The sequence below is a fragment of the Sinocyclocheilus grahami genome, unplaced genomic scaffold (genome assembly GCF_001515645.1).
Source record: "Sinocyclocheilus grahami isolate Dianchi unplaced genomic scaffold, SAMN03320097.WGS_v1.1 scaffold1151.1, whole genome shotgun sequence".
Lineage (NCBI taxonomy): Eukaryota > Metazoa > Chordata > Actinopteri > Cypriniformes > Cyprinidae > Sinocyclocheilus > Sinocyclocheilus grahami.
In genome coordinates, this window is record NW_015506330.1 from 115,493 (window position 1) to 135,772 (window position 20,280).

A 20,280-nucleotide genomic window follows, 5' to 3' on the forward strand; every position below is an offset into this window, starting at 1 on the left:
CTATACCATGAAATGTATGTATGTGTAAGTAAATGCATCCTGCACCTTTATAGATTATGTCTGTCGATCTATAATGGGCGATGGGCAAATTAGCCTAATAGTGTAATCTATTAGCTTAACTATGCACTGTAAAAAATGACCATGAATTTAACGGTAAAAGACTGTAAAAATGCTACAGTAAAAACCTGTTAAATGGTTAACGGTAAGTTCCCCTACTATATACGGTGAAAAACTGTATTAGACATTACATGTAATTTTACGGTAGTATACCGTTTTTGGAAGTGAAAAAGACCGTCTAATTTACAGCGAATAACCGCGTAATAAATGCGTTACATTTCAAATGTGATGTTTTTTCTTGAAATAACTATGTTTCTTCTTAGTTTTTTCTTATCAGTTGTGTATATTAGGGTTGTGTGTTACACCTAATGTTGTTAAATGAATGTTTATTGCATTATTTCAGTCTCATGTGTGTTACCGTGATGGTGTTTAGTGTTTGTGTGAATGACACACTGTGCAGCTTCTATATATGTTATTATCTAAAAGCTGCTTGTGATGGGCTTTGGTTCAGCGTGTGACTCTCTCATCACCTCCTGCATTTGGTGGTTATCAGTGTATTACAAAGCTACAAAACAGATTTCAGTACTTCTGTAGGTTGGTATATTAACATTATATAAATTAGTGAAATTATGGTATTTAACTGTAAATTGAAGTTAAAACCGTAAAACCTAAAATGTTGCTACCGTATTTTTTACGGTAAGATTCCGGCAACCACATTTCTTTAACAGTGTGCATAAAAACCCATCTTGTGACTTAAGTATCAGATATGGGTGTCATGCCAAATTTTTTTTTTAATATGACTGACTTTGTATTTAATGTGAATTTATACAAACATTGTAAGTTACTAATTAACCTATAACACTTTCACTGTACCGAAAGAGAGCTTGAGTGCAGTGATATCGAGAGTACAGAACGAGAAGAGATCGACAAAGATGTATTGTAACTTATGTTTAACACTGTCTTTAAATCCATAATGCTGCGCGCGCCACCTGTTTGCTATAGCGGTGACGGGTCGCGAGGCAGGTGGCTTTTTAATCAGAGCTGTTGATTAAAGTTAAAAAAGCATCAACAAAGTCTGATTGAGTCGAACAACACAACAAGAGCAAAGAACTTACATTATCAAAAACATTTCCACTGACTTCAGTCTACAGAGTTATAGAGTTCAAGCACTCTCAGAAACTCCCAGTACAATCACTGAAGCTGTTTACAGTGTGAAATGAATATCTCCCTTTAGTACTCGCATTGGTACATCTGCACTGTGTTGTTTCTGATGAGAGAATTCAGCCAGCGCGCGCGGTGACTCATCTAAACGCCTCTGATTGGCCATTGCATTTATAAGCGCAACAGAGATGTGTGTGATTGGTTCAAATGCGCAGCGCTGTTAAACCGTGTCTTTGTCTGGCTCAGCACCAGCCAGCGAATTTAGCAGCTGCTTATGTGCAGCACTGAACGTGTTAATCACACTGGTGTGATTGTATCAAATATAAAAGTATTACTCGGCTATTTTTTTTGTCTTTTTGAAGCTGCATTCAAAATCCACTTGGCTCAAACATTGGAGGGGGCACGTTTGAATGCGCATGACACCTCTTTTTAGAGTGTTTGCTCATCTGCAACACATTTATAGGACTTTTATTATCAGATGTCAAATAGACGGTTAAAATATATCTTTAAGACGTTTATGATTTAGAATGCATGTAAAACTGACATCTTACAGACATCTAGCACGTGTTTGTATACAGCTTTCCAGATGAAGTGAGACATCTTAGAAACATGTTTTAATGTTTCAGAACGTTGAGAACATTCAAATGTAACGTTCCTACAGTGTTTGCAAAATGATTAAATGGAACGTTCCCTTAAATGCAGAAAATGCACACACATAAAAAAATGTTGAGAGAACAAACATTTTCATAACTTGATGAGAACATCAGCAAAACGGTCTCAGAACAGTTTTAGTGTCCTGCAAGCCTTAGGAATCACTATCTGTTCTTTAAGCGTTAAGTTTGAACTGATTTCGCTTCTGTTCTTCTGAACAGATAACAGATAAAGACACCATCGATTGCTCAGCCGATACTCGCAGCTGACCAGATGATATGAAAGCTCGTGGTGCATATGAATCAGATGAAGCTGTTTGATGTGCGGCGCGCGGCGGAACTGCAGGCGCGCCCACACACACACACACACACACACACACACACACACACACTCACACACACACACAGACACAGGTATCTCCGCGTAATAAATGCGTTACATTTCAAATGTGATGTTTTTTCTTGAAATAACTATGTTTCTTCTTAGTTTTTTCTTATCAGTTGTGTATATTAGGGTTGTGTGTTACACCTAATGTTGTTAAATGAATGTTTATTGCATTATTTCAGTTTCATGTGTGTTACTGTGATGGTGTTTAGTGTTTGTGTGAATGACGCTGTGCAGCTTCTATATATGTTATTATCTAAAAGCTGCTTGTGATGGGCTTTGGTTCAGCGTGTGACTCTCTCATCACCTCCTGCATTTGGTGGTTATCAGTGTATTACAAAGCTACAAAACAGATTTCAGTACTTCTGTAGGTTGGTATATTAACATTATATAAATTAGTGAAATTATGGTATTTAACTGTAAATTGAAGTTAAAACCGTAAAACCTCAAATGTTGCTACCGTATTTTTTACGGTAAGATTCCGGCAACCACATTTCTTTAACAGTGTGCATAAAAACCCATCTTGTGACTTAAGTATCAGATATGGGTGTCATGCCAAATTTTTTTTTTAATATGACTGACTTTGTATTTAATGTGAATTTATACAAACATTGTAAGTTACTAATTAACCTATAACACTTTCACTGTACCGAAAGAGAGCTTGAGTGCAGTGATATCGAGAGTACAGAACGAGAAGAGATCGACAAAGATGTATTGTAACTTATGTTTAACACTGTCTTTAAATCCATAATGCTGCGCGCGCCACCTGTTTGCTATAGCGGTGACGGGTCGCGAGGCAGGTGGCTTTTTAATCAGAGCTGTTGATTAAAGTTAAAAAAGCATCAACAAAGTCTGATTGAGTCGAACAACACAACAAGAGCAAAGAACTTACATTATCAAAAACATTTCCACTGACTTCAGTCTACAGAGTTATAGAGTTCAAGCACTCTCAGAAACTCCCAGTACAATCACTGAAGCTGTTTACAGTGTGAAATGAATATCTCCCTTTAGTACTCGCATTGGTACATCTGCACTGTGTTGTTTCTGATGAGAGAATTCAGCCAGCGCGCGCGGTGACTCATCTAAACGCCTCTGATTGGCCATTGCATTTATAAGCGCAACAGAGATGTGTGTGATTGGTTCAAATGCGCAGCGCTGTTAAACCGTGTCTTTGTCTGGCTCAGCACCAGCCAGCGAATTTAGCAGCTGCTTATGTGCAGCACTGAACGTGTTAATCACACTGGTGTGATTGTATCAAATATAAAAGTATTACTCGGCTATTTTTTTTGTCTTTTTGAAGCTGCATTCAAAATCCACTTGGCTCAAACATTGGAGGGGGCACGTTTGAATGCGCATGACACCTCTTTTTAGAGTGTTTGCTCATCTGCAACACATTTATAGGACGGTTAAAATATATCTTTAAGACGTTTATGATTTAGAATGCATGTAAAACTGACATCTTACAGACATCTAGCACGTGTTTGTATACAGCTTTCCAGATGAAGTGAGACATCTTAGAAACATGTTTTAATGTTTCAGAACGTTGAGAACATTCAAATGTAACGTTCCTACAGTGTTTGCAAAATGATTAAATGGAACGTTCCCTTAAATGCAGAAAATGCACACACATAAAAAAATGTTGAGAGAACAAACATTTTCATAACTTGATGAGAACATCAGCAAAACGGTCTCAGAACAGTTTTAGTGTCCTGCAAGCCTTAGGAATCACTATCTGTTCTTTAAGCGTTAAGTTTGAACTGATTTCGCTTCTGTTCTTCTGAACAGATAACAGATAAAGACACCATCGATTGCTCAGCCGATACTCGCAGCTGACCAGATGATATGAAAGCTCGTGGTGCATATGAATCAGATGAAGCTGTTTGATGTGCGGCGCGCGGCGGAACTGCAGGCGCGCCCACACACACACACACACACACACACACACACACACACTCACACACACACACAGAGTCAGGTATCTCCTCTCCGCGCGCGTGCGTTTCTCTGTGATGCTCGCGGGCGTCGGACGCGCGGATGATCGCGGCTGATTGTCAGTGTGTGGAATAAGACGCTCTTCATCCTCATCTTCATCTTCATCCTCCTCATCGCGGCTGTTTCTGGCTGGAGTGACAGAAAGACATAAAACCTTCCTCCGGATCCTCAGCGCTCCTCTGAAGGCTTTTGGGTGAGTCTTCATCATCTTCTTCATCTTCTTCATCCTCCTCATCTTCCTCGTGCCGTACTGATGATTGTGTGCTTCTCTCGTGTGTTTCAGTCAGTGCTTTGTGATTCTTCAGCGTTTGGAGTAAGTACAGATACTTTCACTCTCTGTAAGTGTGTGTGTGTGTGAGAGAGAACCGGACATGTGTGCAGGAAGTGTGTGTGTGTGTGTGTGTGTGTGTGTGTGTGTTTCAGGTTTGTTGTTGTGGGATTTCTGTGTCTCTTATGATGATGATGATAAATTTGTCTGAAAAGCTGTAGTGAGACACACATCAGCTGCTGTGAGTGCACAAACTTACATCTGTGATTCTGTGAGGTGTGTGTGTGTGTGTGTGTGTGTGTGTGTGTGTGTTCTGGGTCAGTGGTGCTGCTGCGGTTGGTCATGGGATTTCTGGGTCTTTGATGATGATGATGATGAAAAATGTCTGATCAGGCAGAAAAGCTTTGGTGGGACACAAACTCCAGTCCCTGGTCCAAGTGTGTGTGTTCAGCTATAATTTAGGACAGATTGGTCTCCAGAAGTGAGATAAATCTGTCAGAACCTCTGTCGTTCTCATTTGCATGATCATCAAACAGTATGCATTATTTATTTATTCAAAATTCTAAAAATGCATAACTTTTATTTAGTTCCCGTGTGTAGCATACGTCATTACCATCTTCATTCAAGTGGCCAGAGGTTTGATGAAATGTGCTCGTTTGCATAAATGAGGGAGTTTGTGGTCATCCTGCAGTCTTGAGGATCGTTTTTGCTGATCTTAGTCGAATCTCTCGCTGTTCTCGTCAGTGTCTCGTGTGCTTTGTGATGTGAATTCATTATTTCTGTTCACATTAATGACTGAGCTCAATCAGCAGACACTCTTAATTAAAGACAGCTGCTGCTCCACTCCTTCATCATCATCATCATCATCATCATCACCACCACCACACTAACAGTGGCGTCTGTGATTGATACTGTCTTTTCTAGTGTTGTTGTGTGCGTCTGGACTGTAGTTGATCTGTTCTCTCCGGTTTGATGGTGTTTTTGTATCAGTGAAGCGGCGGCTTACAGAACAGTGGGACTGTGTGTGTGTGTGTGTGTGTGTGATCCTGCGAGTGCTGTGATTACTGGAGGAGCGGCGTGGGGCTCGTGGATCGGGATTAGGTATGTCCTCCTCATGGATAACCCCCACGGCTCTCTGCTCGGAGCGCTGGGCTGTTTAAAGCTTGAAGCAGAAAGATAAAAACTCCAATGGAAAATGTTTTTAGGTGAAGAGCTGCTAACGGCTCAGATGTTCATGCAAATGGCAAGAAGGTTGATGTTTCTGAGTTTGAGATGTGCAGCGTATGTGAAAGTCACAGCTGAGTCTGTGAACATCTCTTTAGATGTGTTTAATAACACTGCGGTGAAATGAAAGCGCTCGTGTTTGAGCTCAATTTGTTCTGACCGTTAAAACGCCACAGTATGAATATTTCACTGTGTGTGTGTGTGTGTTTGTGTGTGTTATTCTCACACCACACACTCATTTTGTGCAGTTATGTCATTCTGTTGAGCAGCAGCCTCTCTCTCTCTATCTCAAACACACACACACACACACACACACACACACACACACAGCGACAGAGTGTTTATATTGGGATGTAGTGACAGGTGATTTGACCTACTTGCTGTTTGACGTTTTCAGGAGCTTCACTTCCATCATAAATATGTATGTGTGTGTTTCTGTTTCTTTCAGTCTGTCTCTGTAGAGTGTAAATGAGCAGCTGATATGAAATACGCTCGAGTAGCTCATACATTGGTGCGACATCTAAACTAAACACTATCTAAAATTGTTTTTAACAGCATTTTCTTAATTATATATATATATATATATATACAGGCAGAAAGAACAAAGAATTAAATGAAATTACATAATTGAATCCTATGGCAAGGGGCATCATGATATTATCTTTACATTTTCACATCAAAACCAAAATATCATTTTAAAATTATTTTACATATATGCATTTTTCCCCCACACATCACACATATGTATTACACACTTAAATGTTCGATTTCTGAAAAATAGTTCTTATCAGGGATGTCAATTCGATACAAAAGTTAAGTAATTAAATTAATCATGCATATGAATATTTGCTGAAAAAAAAAATGTAGGCCTAAGTCAATATTTGTCAAAGACAGCACATTATTGTGGCAGACAAGCAAATCACTGAACAGACTAACGGCGTGCTTAGAAGAAATTAGGGAAAAATTGAATTATATATATAAAAAAAAAGAACATGCATTACTTATTTGAAAAGAGTATCTTCTTCTTTATGGTGGGAATTTAATGTTTAAGTTCTAAATGTAGGCCTGTCAATCATCATCATCATCATCAATACCACAAGCGTATATAAGCAGCAGTCGATGGCTTCTCCAGCATCCCTCCAGCACCCGTCTCTATTCTGAGCTGCAGCACCTCAGTCTATCCAGTTCTGTGTTCTGGGGTGTTTGCTCAGAGCTGGAGCCGAATCACGGGACTGAGCCCCTCCTTCAAGAACAGCAAGCCACATTAGTCAGGACAAGATGAGCAGATGAACTTATGAAACAAGCAATGGGCTACTCGCTCCCCGCGTCATCTGATCACGTCATGCATGTCTTCCCCAGCACTGCTGATCTGTGTGTATCTGGCACTTATATGAGCATTATTATTAGTGCTGATTTGTTATAGTTGTCTGTGTTCTTTTCTCATCGTTACTGTTATGTTTTCTTGTTGGTTTTTATTGTCAGCAGCTAAGCTGCATCTGCTGTGGCAGTATGAATGTACTGTTATTTGTCATGCTAATAAAGCATATTAAAACTGAAACGGAGGGGGGGGGGGGGGGGGGTGGACGGCAGGCTGGTCTCACTGTGTGATCTACCATCTGCTCTCCTCAACTCGACTCGCAGAGGGAAATAATGAGGAATGAGCGATAGAAAGAAACAATGATGAGCAACGAGGAAATCAGAAAGTGTGTGACGACGGCAGGCGTGGATAGCCATGTTTCCATTCACCTGCTCCACCTTTGCTCTGATGAGACTAATTAAACACAACCTCTACCTATCTCTCTCTCTCTCTATCTCTCCTTTGACACACCAACATCCTGTCCATATGTTCTCTACACTCCACTCACGCTCCCCAGCTGAGATAACTCCACCCACTAGCTAAGATGACTCCGCCCATCCCATGAAATAACTCCACACTGAGAGATGACTCAGACGCAGTAGAGTGAGATAATCTCGGCCAGCTCTTCCTCACTAGAGTGCAAGAGCTAGGGTCCCAATGGGTTGTGTGATTATGTGAAGTTTGGCGTAGTTTGGCATGGATGTCTGACTATGAATGAGTTTGAGGAAACACACATGATCATTTGGTGCCATCATCAGTAGTGCTCAGGGGGTTTGGGTTCAGAGCAGATCCCATGAGCTTTATTCATGAGTGTCCTCTGGCAGTGGTGCCATCAGCAGTCCTGTTCTCACTATGGAGGAAACGGATGGGATAAGATATGAAGAGATGTAGATGGAGCGGTAGAGGCCTGTATCCAGACAGATACAGATAGTGGGCAGGAATGATCGTCTGTAGGAGACACCGAGGATGGATCAACCCGTGGCTCTTCATTTCAGCAAACCTGTGTGAGAGACAATGGGTGCATTTACATGGAGCATTTTAATCGGGTTAAAAGTCCAGTCTCAATGGAAATGATCCATATAAACACCTCAATCGGAATAAAAATGCCCAAACCGAATGCAATTTTAATCGGTTTGAGTGGGGTGGGATAAACCTTTCTATAAAATTCTGCCATGTAAATGTGTTAAACCGATTACTTTGCTGCATTCTGAAATTTAAGGACACCGACACTACAGTAGAGACTGGGAAATAGTGGAGGTAGAAATTGAAATTGCAACTGCATTACAGAGGGCCGTACTGTTATTTTATTCCTCAGTGCTTTAACATTAAGAAATTATGGCGATATGATGTTATGTGTTGATCAACTGGCTGAGATCAAGCTATATTGTGTTTATTCAGGCGCTTTTTTTTTCCTCTGGTGATTTGTGGGCTATTTGTTGTCATTCGGATTAGATAATGGGATAACACAAGAATACCAACATGTTCATCTTCTCTGGTTTAAGAAGCGGTCTTTTACTTTACTTTAGCTTGAAAACCAAATCTTCCTTCTGCCATAATTTCCTCAATATTCGCATAATTTTTGCCGTGCGCTGCACGCACCTTTGCGCTCACGCTAACGCAGCAAACCAGGCGCTACACCTGGGGGTATTCCAAAAAGCAGTGTTGTATCTAACTAATATGGTTATTATATTTTATTGGCATATCAGTTATCTGTATAAATTATAAAACACTATTATGACAAGGTAATGTTTAATTTACTCTCTCTCTCTCTCTCTCTCTCTCTATATATATATACAATTTTAAATGATCATCTCAAAAATGGATCGGCATTTTCTATAATGTATTTCTATAATAAAAATACATATCTGATATGACTTAATATATAATTAGCATCAAGCAAACAATATAATTCTTGTTCTCAAGGATTAAAGAGTAAACTGAAAAAAAGAAAAATGATTGCACAACCATTAATTGGGTGGCGATATGCACTAAGCATGTAAATGACCATTGAACAAAAGAAGAAGAAACAGCATGGCACGCTTTTTCTTAGCGTCCGTTTCCATAGTGACTCGTCGATTCGTCGCTCTGTTGAGAATGTCTTGAGTCTTAAGCAGGAACATACTCTGAGTTGAATGAACTTACTCCCGGGCGCAGTTTTGGAACCACATACATTACATTAATCACACATTAATCAACCGAAAGTTCAAGGTATAGCTGACGGTAAGTTAACCCTCTGGGGTCTGAGGGTGTTTTGGGCCCTGGAGAAGTTTTGACATGTCCTGACATTTGTGCTTTTTTCAGTTGCTAATAAACATTTTAATGACTAAGTTTAGTAGCACCATAATCAGCACAAACTGGGCTACAATAATATGTGGGCAGCATGTATGTATGTGATTGTGTTTTTGAGAAAACAACGTTTATGCGTGCTTAGTGAAAAACTAAAATTTTAAAGTCACTGAAATAAGGCCATAAAACACATACAGAACATTTGTTCACAGGACTATTGAGAACAGATCTTGAAGTCTAGAGTTTTTGCATCAGAATGATGTGAAAATCATCTTGTTTACTCACTCACAGAAAACAATATATTGATTTAAATTTTCTAAGACACTTTTTGTGTAGAAAAGGAATATGCGAGGGGGCGTGAATGGGGGGGTATAATGAGTGATTCACACCTGAGAAGACAAAGGCCTGCATAATGAGCTGCATAATGAGCTGTCAGGTGTGTGACTGAGAGGGAATTGCTACAAGAAATAATGAGGAAAAAGAAATGTATCTATTTTTTTGTTTGTAGTTTATTTAGAATATATATAACTATCACATCATTTTGGGAGTGTGTGCATCACATGGTCTTAGCTGTGGTCCAGGCTGCCAGCTTTGACTGATGTATTGCTCTTATCTGTAAGATCAAAACTGAAAGTGTAATTTAAGTTATTTTCGGTGTCATCAGGAGAAGATGCCTCAAAACGCGTATCCGCGTTAGTCGACTTCAGAGGGTTAACCGTGCTTTCTGGAATACACCCCTGAAGCGCTCGCGACAGCGCCTCTCTTCACTGTATGGAGCAGACGCTTTGAAGCAGTGCAGACCATGCACTCGCACAAATGCGACCACATCAAATTTTAACGCGCACATTCTCAAAAAATTTTCGCAGTCTAGAGCCCTGGGACTTGGACTTGGTGACCACAGACCCGTGTCCAATAGGTGCACAAGACCGTAGAGCAGTGGTTCCCAGCCATGTTGCATCTCTCCTTTGTCTGACACACCCATTTCTGGTTTTGAAGTCTCTGCTAATGAACTGCTGATCGGAGTCAGGTGTGTTTGATTAAGGGCACATGGAAAACATGCAGTGATGAGGGGGCTCCAGGAATTTGGCTAGGAACCCCTGCCATAGAGTGTCCTACTTGTCATTGTAGGATTCAGAATGGTGCTCATACTCTGTGCACTCTCAGTGCACACTTCTGCCAAGCCCATAGTGTGGCAACATCTACCTGACAATCAAAGCTCCTAAGAAGTGAACGTGTGGGTGGCAAGGACTTAGGGTGCCATTTGGGACAGGTTTTCTATTACTAGTGATTGGTGAGCAGGAATCAGAAAACCTGGAGTAAATCTGAGAGCCGGAAAGGAGAGCCTCAATGGTCTGTTTGTTGCTTAGCGACACAAAACTTGGTGCTTTCGGGTCTCAAAATTTAAGTACTCTATATGAATTATTTGTCTATACAACTGTTACATAAAAGGCAAAACCAAATCTTGCAACGGTGATGTCTCCCATGCTCGCTTTTAACAGGAATCTAAAAACAATCTTCTGATTACCATCTCAGAGCTTCATGTAGGCAGCAGACAGCGAGTCAGCTCAATTCTGACACAGCCCCACTCTCAGACTGCTAAAACTTGTGAAGCATCTTGCGGCACACATTCAGACCTGAGCTGTCACTTGTGCTACTCCCCACCTGCTCAGACACACACTTCTGCAGTCTCACAATCTGTGGTCTGTCTGTCAGGCGGCGTGTGATTCGTCAGATCATGGACGTGTCCACCTGTATCTCTTTCTGCAGGAGTCAATCAACAGTCCTCACAGTTCTGTCACCATGTCCAGGTGACAGTTTTGGCAGCATTTAGATGACAGACAATCCAACTTGATTCTGGGCTCCAGTAGGAGATTTTGGTGGGCTAGAACAGAGGCTTAAAGATATGAAGAGTCTGTGGTACTAGTCCTCCATCATTTGGGATGGAGGTGGACCGTCTTTTTGACAACAAGACCAGATGTTTAGTTTGGTTTGCTTCTGCGGTCAAAAAGGTTAAATAAATGGTTCAGCTTGGTGGGTATTTCTGATTGCGCCTATGCAAGAATGGCTGTACCTTACTCCGGAGCTTGCCTTCTGCTCTCCTTCTGGAGGCCTTGATGTTTTATCTTCCAGTTTACTTACCTTTGCATTCACTTACGCTTCTCTCCATGCCCCCTCCTAAAGGTTCTCTGCTTATTCAGTAGAGCCTTCGAGTTGATGGCAGGGAGAGCGTATGTTGTATATACTCTTAGAATAAATGTACCTTTTAAAGGTACAACACCTTGTCACTGGGGCAGTATCCTCAGAGGGTCATCTTTGTACCCTGTTTACTCCTAAAGGTTCAAAATAGGCTAAAGGCTAAATAATGCTACTCTAAGAAACTAATATGTACCTTTTAGGGGAAGGTAAGGCACAAAGTCGTCCCTTTAAGGGTACTGCCCTAGAAGGAAGCTGTTGTACACCGAAAGGTAACATTTTTGCATGGTGCAGAAACTGTCCACTCATTAAGTTCCTCATGGTCACAAGATTGCTGACTTTATGTTTAGACACTGACTGAAGCAAGAAACAAGTATAGGATAGAATACATCTTCTGGCAGACTGCAGTGAGGAAACTGGTGGAAGTTAAGCTGAGTGACCCTAGAATACACCTAGGAGAACTCGGGAAACGTCTTAACAATGCCCTGGCAACTATCTAGAAGCAAGCTTCTCGCTAATAACCACTATAGAAGTTTTAAACCGCTCTGGTCTGGTCTGAACCGTCACACATAACCTTTAGATGCTCTATCAATGCTGGAGCAGAAAAATACCCTGTTCCCACAAAGTCTCACAATTTTCAACTTTCAGACATCTTTGTGGATATGAACAGAATTTGTCTTGAATTTATTCTCTTTTTTTGTGGTTAATTTGTGCTTCTGAACACCCACTGCTTTCCTCACAGTCCCACAACTGAGACTTTTAGACTTGACGGATTTCCTCTGTGATTTCTGTTTATTATTTGTTTCTGTTGCTCACCAGCAGACAGAGAATAAATGAGTGAAAATAAAATAAACTATGAATATATATATATATATATATAACTGTAAGACACCAAGAAGTGTTTTGCAGCAGTGCAAATTAAAACAGCATGAAAAATTACATCCTGATAATAACAGTTACAAAATGTTGGGTTTTTACACAACCAATTAACAGATGAGTTCATGTTTTAACAGCTCATAAATCTGAGTTTTAAAACTAATAAAAGTTAGGATCTGTAGCTCCTACACCTGCTATGATATCATCAGTGTCAGGAGGTCTGTGTTATAAAGTGTGTATTCGTGTGCCTGTGTTCTCATCCCGAAGTAGTGATAACCCTCTATCCTCGATTCATATTACTTCAGATAAATAGTTCTCTCAGCTCTATTCAACATATTTTATCAACTTCAAAACCATTCCACACAGTTCTGCAGATTTGCCTCCAAAACCAGAGCAATGATAGTAGACATCATCTGGACCTGCTGGTTAGGAAAATTTACCTTCGGCCAGAATTTCATTTACTTGTGGCATATTTTAAGCTCATTTTCAAAATACACAAACAATGTCTTTTGCTCATTCTTGCGGAAAAAAGTCAAACATTTACTCTGTTAAACCTGAGAGCATATCTCCTAAAGACTAGAGCCTTAGCGCATCTCAAACACTTGCTTTAAATAAAGAGATAAAAAAAAAAAAACATCTGCTGTAAAATCTCCATTGTACGCCGGAGAACTCTTCACCCCAGAGGAACACAGAATGCAGATTCCTGAAAATTCCTGCTTCCGTTCGCACGATCCTCCGCTCTCAGCAGAAACGCAGGTTTATTTAGTAGTTCATTATTCAGAGATTCAGCTGAAATCACACACACACACACACACACAGGTTTATATGCCCTTCGACACCAGCAGCATGATGTTTTCTTTATCTCAGTGCTCCCGAGGTGTCATTAACCTGCATTCAGTCTTTAAAGGGCGACGGACACTGAGGTCAAGGGCTGAGCGAATTAATGACTCTCTTTTCTTACACATCCACTGCATTATTAGATCAGCCATTGATGGCAGAGTTTCTGCAATTAAGATTATTTCACAGATCTAGCAGTCCTTGTGAAAAAGAAGCACACTTTGTGTAACGAGTAATTATTATGGAAATCTAAACATACTTATATAGTGTAACTGAATGTGATGTTTTCTGACACTTTCTGAGAACTGCGTGTTATTTGCAGTTAAATGTATGTAAAATGCAATTAGCTGAACATTAGGACTTAAGTACATCCTTATATGTAATTAAATAATTACTTCTATTGTCTTTGAAATATGGTTGATTTGCTGATTGTACTGACAAGCATTTCTGATCAACTCAAATATACCGTATGTTAATGACATTTATAGAAGGTACACATGTATTTACATATGTTCATACATTGAGTGCAATTTAATGCATTTAAAATATATAAATGCGTAAAATGTAAAGTCACAACAGTTGAAATTATAATCGAGTGCTTTACGTGTGCTTTAGTGTGTTAGTCAACACATGTACTGACGCAAAACTTGTAATTTGAATGTATTACAAAATTGCACTTTTTAAAAGTGCACTTAAGTGTGTTTAGAAACGGTCTTGAAGTCACTTAAGTGGTCTGTCATTTCATTAATATTGTATTGTCTGCAAGTACAGGTTTGTAAAACTAATTTTAAGATTTGAAATACACTTCAAGTGCACATTCAATGCAGTTAAAGGCATAGTTCACCCAAAAATGAAAATTGTTTTGGGTGAACTATCCCTTTAAGAGCACTTATTTTTCACAAGGGTCAAAACAATATTCAGTTCTGCTGGTGGATATCAAATTTGCTTCCTTCAAAAACACTTAATATATCTTTCAAACATTTCAGATATTTGAAGCTCACAAACTAAACTAAACGCTCCTCTCCAGCTCGGATTGTATCAGACTGATGGAAGGTGGGCCAATCAGAGATGAGCGACAGTCAGCGATGATCTGAGACTCAGATCCTGCGTTCAGAGCGGATCAGAATTAACGTGAGTTATTAGAGTAACACACACGCGTGACAGAGCTGATCTGCTGTGTGTGTGTCACGCTGGGAAATGTAATTTTACTTTGACTCTTCTATCTGGTGTTGAAGGGAGTCATTCATCATCAGACTCAATGAATAACACATCACAACACAGCCATCATTACTCACATGAACACACGCTGTCTGTCTCTCCGACTGTCTCGCTCTCTCTGATGGAGGACAGATCGCCGCGTGTTTCAGAGTGAATAAATCATAAACTGCTCAGAAACTCTCTGCTGCTCTCGTCTAAACAGAGAGTTTATTACAGGATCATTTCAGAAACCCGTCCAGAAGAACCTGTGTTTCACTTCCTGTGACTTATTAAAGAAACAGCTCACCAAAAACGATTATTCTGTCATCATGAGTGTGTTTGATTGCAATGAATGTGTACTCAAATCTTAAGAGTATATTTTTAAAAAGTGCAGATAATATAATATGAATTAAATAAAAAAATAAACGTTTAAAGTACATTTGAAATCATTTGTTTTAATATTTTGATGTTTAATGTGTTTTGATGTGAAATTTATGGTATGATACATTTTTATCTAATTGCAAATAACATGCAATAAAATGTCTGAAATCATTCATTCACAAAGCATATTATTTAAGTACGTTTTAAATAATGACATTTTAATAATATTTAGTCATTATTTAAAGAAGTACACTTATTTGATGTTTTAATGTGAAATTTAATCTGTCCATTTAATTGCAATTAACATGCAGTTAATCTGAAAAGATTATATTCAGTTCACACTTTTGTGGATTTCTTTAAAATTTGATTATTTAATTAAATTATATGTTTAATGAGGTACACTTTTTTGATGCGTTTAATTTGTTTTGGTGCTAAATTTAAACATTTGCAATTAACATGCATTTAAGCATTTAAAAAATTACATTCCGTTCACACTTAAGTATATTCTTTTTTTATTAAGTATATTATTGCTGCAATAAGTACTCTTTTGAAAGTATGCTTAAGTGCGCTTAATGACTTTCTTTTCTTTCTAATAATACAATAAAACCAACTGTTTTCATGCGAGACAAAAAAGACGCCGCCCTATGCTCTATATTTCAGCTCTGAGATCACGTGATTATTGCTGTCTCTCATGAGAATGAGCATGAAAAATGCATCGGTTTTCTGAGCCATTTTATCATCAGATCTGAGGATCTGTAGAGAAACGCAAGACCCCTGAACACATGAAGCTGATCTCAGATCTGACAAACGCTGGACAAACACTGACCACAATATACAGCTCATCTCAGTGCTTAAACACATTATCAGCAGGAAATGGACTCTTATCCAATTTTATAAAGTACAGGATTAATATTAAATCATTTATAGTGGGATTGACCCTAATGAGACCATGTGCCATGCAAACTTACTTGTTTTTTATATTAATACACATACACAGACCAAAAGGCATGACAGACATGATTAGTTCAGCAAATGAGCAAATTCACGTGTTTGTTACAATCTTTTTAATGTTATTTGGAGATGATCAAATGTTCAGTTTTCAGTACATTGTCATCATGTTTTGCTTGCTGTCTCACTGTTATTTTACTATTATTTTTATACTATTATAATGTTTATTCATATTTTGAATAATCTTTTAGTTTTTTAATTTTGTGTGTTTTCTTTTTTTATTATTATGTTTTTAAAATTCTGTTTAGCTATTTTTATCTCAGTTTTAGTCATTTTAGTACCTTAACTTATTTTTATTTGGGTTAGTTGGCAAGGTAACGCTTGTCATTTTTATTATAATTTTTTCCCCTTAATGTTTATATTTTATTTTATTTCAATGACAGATTTATTAAAATAGGCTTTATTTTAGTTCATGATAATGGTTTAAGAAGCCCTTGAGAGAAGCTCTTCTAGAGATAAAATTGGCCGAGTATTGATAAAAATGTTCAAATTATGAGCTGAATGACTTATTTTATTGAATAGTTTAAAGCAATATCCTGTATTTGAAAATATTTTATGAGATGGATGCCACAAAACAATTCAAAACTGCTAATAACCACATTAAATGGAAATATGTAATAATCTTTTTGATCCAATATAAGGTTTAATGCTCAGTCTGTAATTATAATGCATGCATATTGTTTATTTTCTCAAGTGGATTCAGAGACCCCTGATGATCTTAAAATGATACTCATCTGAGAAACGATGACCTGAATTCACTGCGATCTGAACGTCCTTTCATTCACACACGTTCCACACTTACGTTAGTTTCATTGGGGGAATTCATTCTCTGAGAAATATAATACTGTACTTCAGACTGTAAGAGACTACAGGACCTGAAAATAAGAGTGCATTTGAATAAGAAATAAAGAGTTAAGAAGAAGAAAAAGAGTGTCCTGATAGATGCTCAACCTGAGAGCAGAATTAAAGAAATACCCATAAAACAGATGCTTTGGTCTGTGCAGACTTGCTAAAACTCCTCAGTAAACCACTTGCTTTATTAATAACTTCAGAACAGACACACAGAGCGAGGCAGATCTCCCGAACTGCTGTAAGGCATGAATAATTTGTGTACGAGACACGCTTCATGAACTTGCCAGCACCTCTGATAGCACCGGCACTCAGCTCTGAATGCTAACGCCGCAGTGGATTGTGGGACATTTGTGAGGAGCGTCTCCGTTACACCCGACCCCTGAACTCCTCTGTAACGCTGCTGCATTGATCTGTGACTGTCGTCTGGGAACTCGAGCCTCCTGCTGGGTTTTTCTGGAACAGCATCTGGAGAACTGGATGTATGCGTCTGCGATCGATCCATCCATCACACACACTTCATCTGTTACCGGACGGCAAATCTGAAGCGCAGACACCGACGTGCCTTAGACAGCCTGCAGTAAATAACATTAAAGAGGCGCTGATGGGATGGAGAGAGAAGCAAGCAAGCGGATTTGACATGTTTTAGCATATCCAAAAAGCACAGATTAGTATCATTTCATGTCACAGTCTGTCTGAAGAGAAACTAATATTCTTCGAGAAGCAGCTCTGCGTCCATCAGGATCACGTGAAGCTCGTCGATCAGAAACTCTAGAATCAAACACAGTCAGAGACTCTGAACGGCCTGAAATAAAAGTGCAGTGTGTTTCTGATATTGCAGTTCTGCAGGAATTGTTCCTATAGGGGGGAGAAGAAGTGCATACTTTTAAAAAGAGTACTTATTATGGAAACAATAGACTTTAAAATGATATATTTAAGTGTGAACTGAAGGTTTTCAGATACTTAATTGCATGTTAAATGTATTATAGTTTAAATTTGTATTAAATGCAATTAAGAGTATTTTGACCCACTCAAGTAGGACTTAAGTATATTTATATGTAATTTCATATTTACTTCTCGTACTTCTGCTGAAGGTACTGACAAACATTTATGATCGACTAAAATACACTTTAATGACATTTCTATTGAAACTTGTGTGTCATATATTTAAATATTTGTAATGATGAAGTTGCAATTAAATACATTTAAAATCTATTAACTTTAAATGTAATGTTGAGTAACACACTGCAGTTAAAATGATAATCAAGTACTTTACATGTGCTTTAGTATGTTAGTCAACACATCAGAATAATTGAACTTCTTTAAAACACCACACAAGATTATTAAAACATTGATTTAAAATGTACTTTAAAGTAAAACTTTTGATTTTGACATTATAACAAAGGTACATTTTACAGTCAAGTACACTTCTGGTAACATTTTATTTTAAGGTGTTACACGCTACATGTACTTACTATTATAATAACAATAAATTAAGCATTGTTGCATGCAAGTAACCCTAAGCCAAACCCTAACCGTGTAGTAACAACATGTAGTTAATTATTATCTCTCAGTACTTAAATGTTTTATTGCACTGTAACAAGGACACCTTAAAATAAAAGTGTAACCGCACTTTTTCACAAGATTTCTTCCGCCTCTGGAATGACTTTCTCTTCTCTCTGATGTCAGAGATTGTTCTGGTTTCTGCTGTTTTTGGTCACATCACACCTATAGAATAGGAAGAGCTGTCTGGTCTGCGTTTTTCCTTGCCGAATAAACTCAGAAATCTGTATGATTAAGGTCAAGTCTAGATCATGAAGCTGCTGGAAACAGCTGGAGAGTATGAAGATGTGTGAATAAGTCAGGACTTCAGTGTTCAGAGGAGAGCGACGGATGCGATGTAAATCTGTGTGAACAGAAGGACAGAAGTGGAGTGACTCCACATTGAAGTGCAGTGTGAACACGTGTGTGTTCGTGTCGTACGTACGATGATGGACCGACAGCGCTGTCAGAGTTTGTTCTTCTACTGATATTTCATAGAGATCATGAACACAACTGTGCTGGACTGATGTTCACTAGATAGACAGTTGAAATCACACATAGAGCAAAGTCATCACTGTCCTCTACCAGAAGAAAGAAACTTTTACAGATATGTTCCTTGTTTTAAGCATAAGTCTCACACAGTTTCTAAACTGTGGCTAAACTGGCAGAGATGTAGAATCGGTGGGCGGGGCTAAACAGACAGTGATGTGTAATTGGTGGGTGGAGCTAAACAGGCAGAGATGTAGAATCGGTGGGCGGGGCTAAACTGGCAGAGATGTAGAATCGGTGGGCGGGGCTAAACAGGCGGTGATGTCGATCTTCTTCTGCGGAGGCAGTGCTTATCCACACTATAACATCATAGAGAAGACCATTCCCCAAGCTGTCGTTTTGGCTTCAATATAAGCTGTTTTTAGGCTAATGAGACAGTTTTGAGTTCTGAAACTTACAGGATATTTTTATAGCACAATGACCTCTTATATGTCAAAAGATCAAGGGAATTTTGGTTTCTCAGTTCATGACCCCTTTAATATGTGAATATTGGACAGAAGTTTCCAGCGTGTGATCATGTGATGAGTGCTTTCTCTCAGCTGGTGTTCATGCAGCGATCGAAGCGGATCTGAGTTCGATACGGAGGTCAGGAGGAGTTTCACCAGTGCTTGAAACACTTTATTGTGCTTCTCAAGACGTTTCACCCCTTTAGACCCGTTTAAGATCATCAAACTGCTTTGATAAGCACTTCTGAGTTTGTGTGTGAGTGTGTGTTTTACCTATCGTTCATTATGCCAACCCTGATCTGACCTCCACACGCATTATTCATCCCTCTCTCTCTCTCTCTCTCTCTCTCTCTCTCTCTCTCTCTCTCTCTCTCACACACACACACACACACACACACACACACACACACACACACACACACACACACACACACGTCATTAACTGATGTACACAAGCAAAAATAGTACATGAAATGATAATGTAATATAATAATGTGTGAAAATGGCAGATAAATCTAGCAACTGATGAGTTTGGCTCGGCCTGTGTTGTATGTGTTTAGCGATCTGAGATATAACCTGGTTTAGATATCTCACTAAATGTGTGTGATGTGAAGAGATTTCAGGAATATTAAATGTGATTTCAGGAAGCGTTCTCTCTCGTTCTGCAATTGTGGGAAATCTCGCACATCCCGCTTAAGTGAAAATTTAAAATTATTTTTAACACCTTGTTTCCAGGCTTTCTCCTGTAGATTAACGGATTCTCATTATCATTCCGGCGCGTGAGAGAGATTTCATTAACCCCACGCTTTAATTAGGAAGGTGTTAAAATCCAAGTAATGGGAGAGAGAGAGAGAGAGATTTACAGTTATTTAATTAAAATATATATCATTTATTAACACATTACTACGGAAGTTCTAAGCGGCCATGCATTATTTTTTTTTTCCTTCTTGTTTTCTCGTTATATCGACATAACGAGAGTTGTTTTCTCGTTATAACGACTTAATTTTCTCGTTATATCGACA

At 38.8% G+C, this 20,280-nt stretch overlaps 1 protein-coding gene across 20 annotated transcripts in view; it reads left to right on the forward strand.

Annotated features, from left to right (window-relative positions):
* Positions 1-4,218: 4,218 nt before the first annotated feature.
* The window catches only part of LOC107567371 (protein tyrosine phosphatase receptor type D), a 304,365-nt gene continuing 288,303 nt past the window's right edge, over positions 4,219-20,280 (forward strand). For 9 of the 20 annotated variants that reach the window (XM_016253049.1, XM_016253045.1, XM_016253047.1 and 6 more), the window contains exons 1-2: positions 4,220-4,438; positions 4,529-4,558. The gene's annotated coding sequence lies outside the window, so the exon portion shown is untranslated. Of the gene's footprint in view, positions 4,439-4,528; positions 4,559-20,280 lie in introns of all 20 variants that reach the window. The other 11 variants (XM_016253039.1, XM_016253041.1, XM_016253044.1 and 8 more) reach the window with 3 other exon arrangements.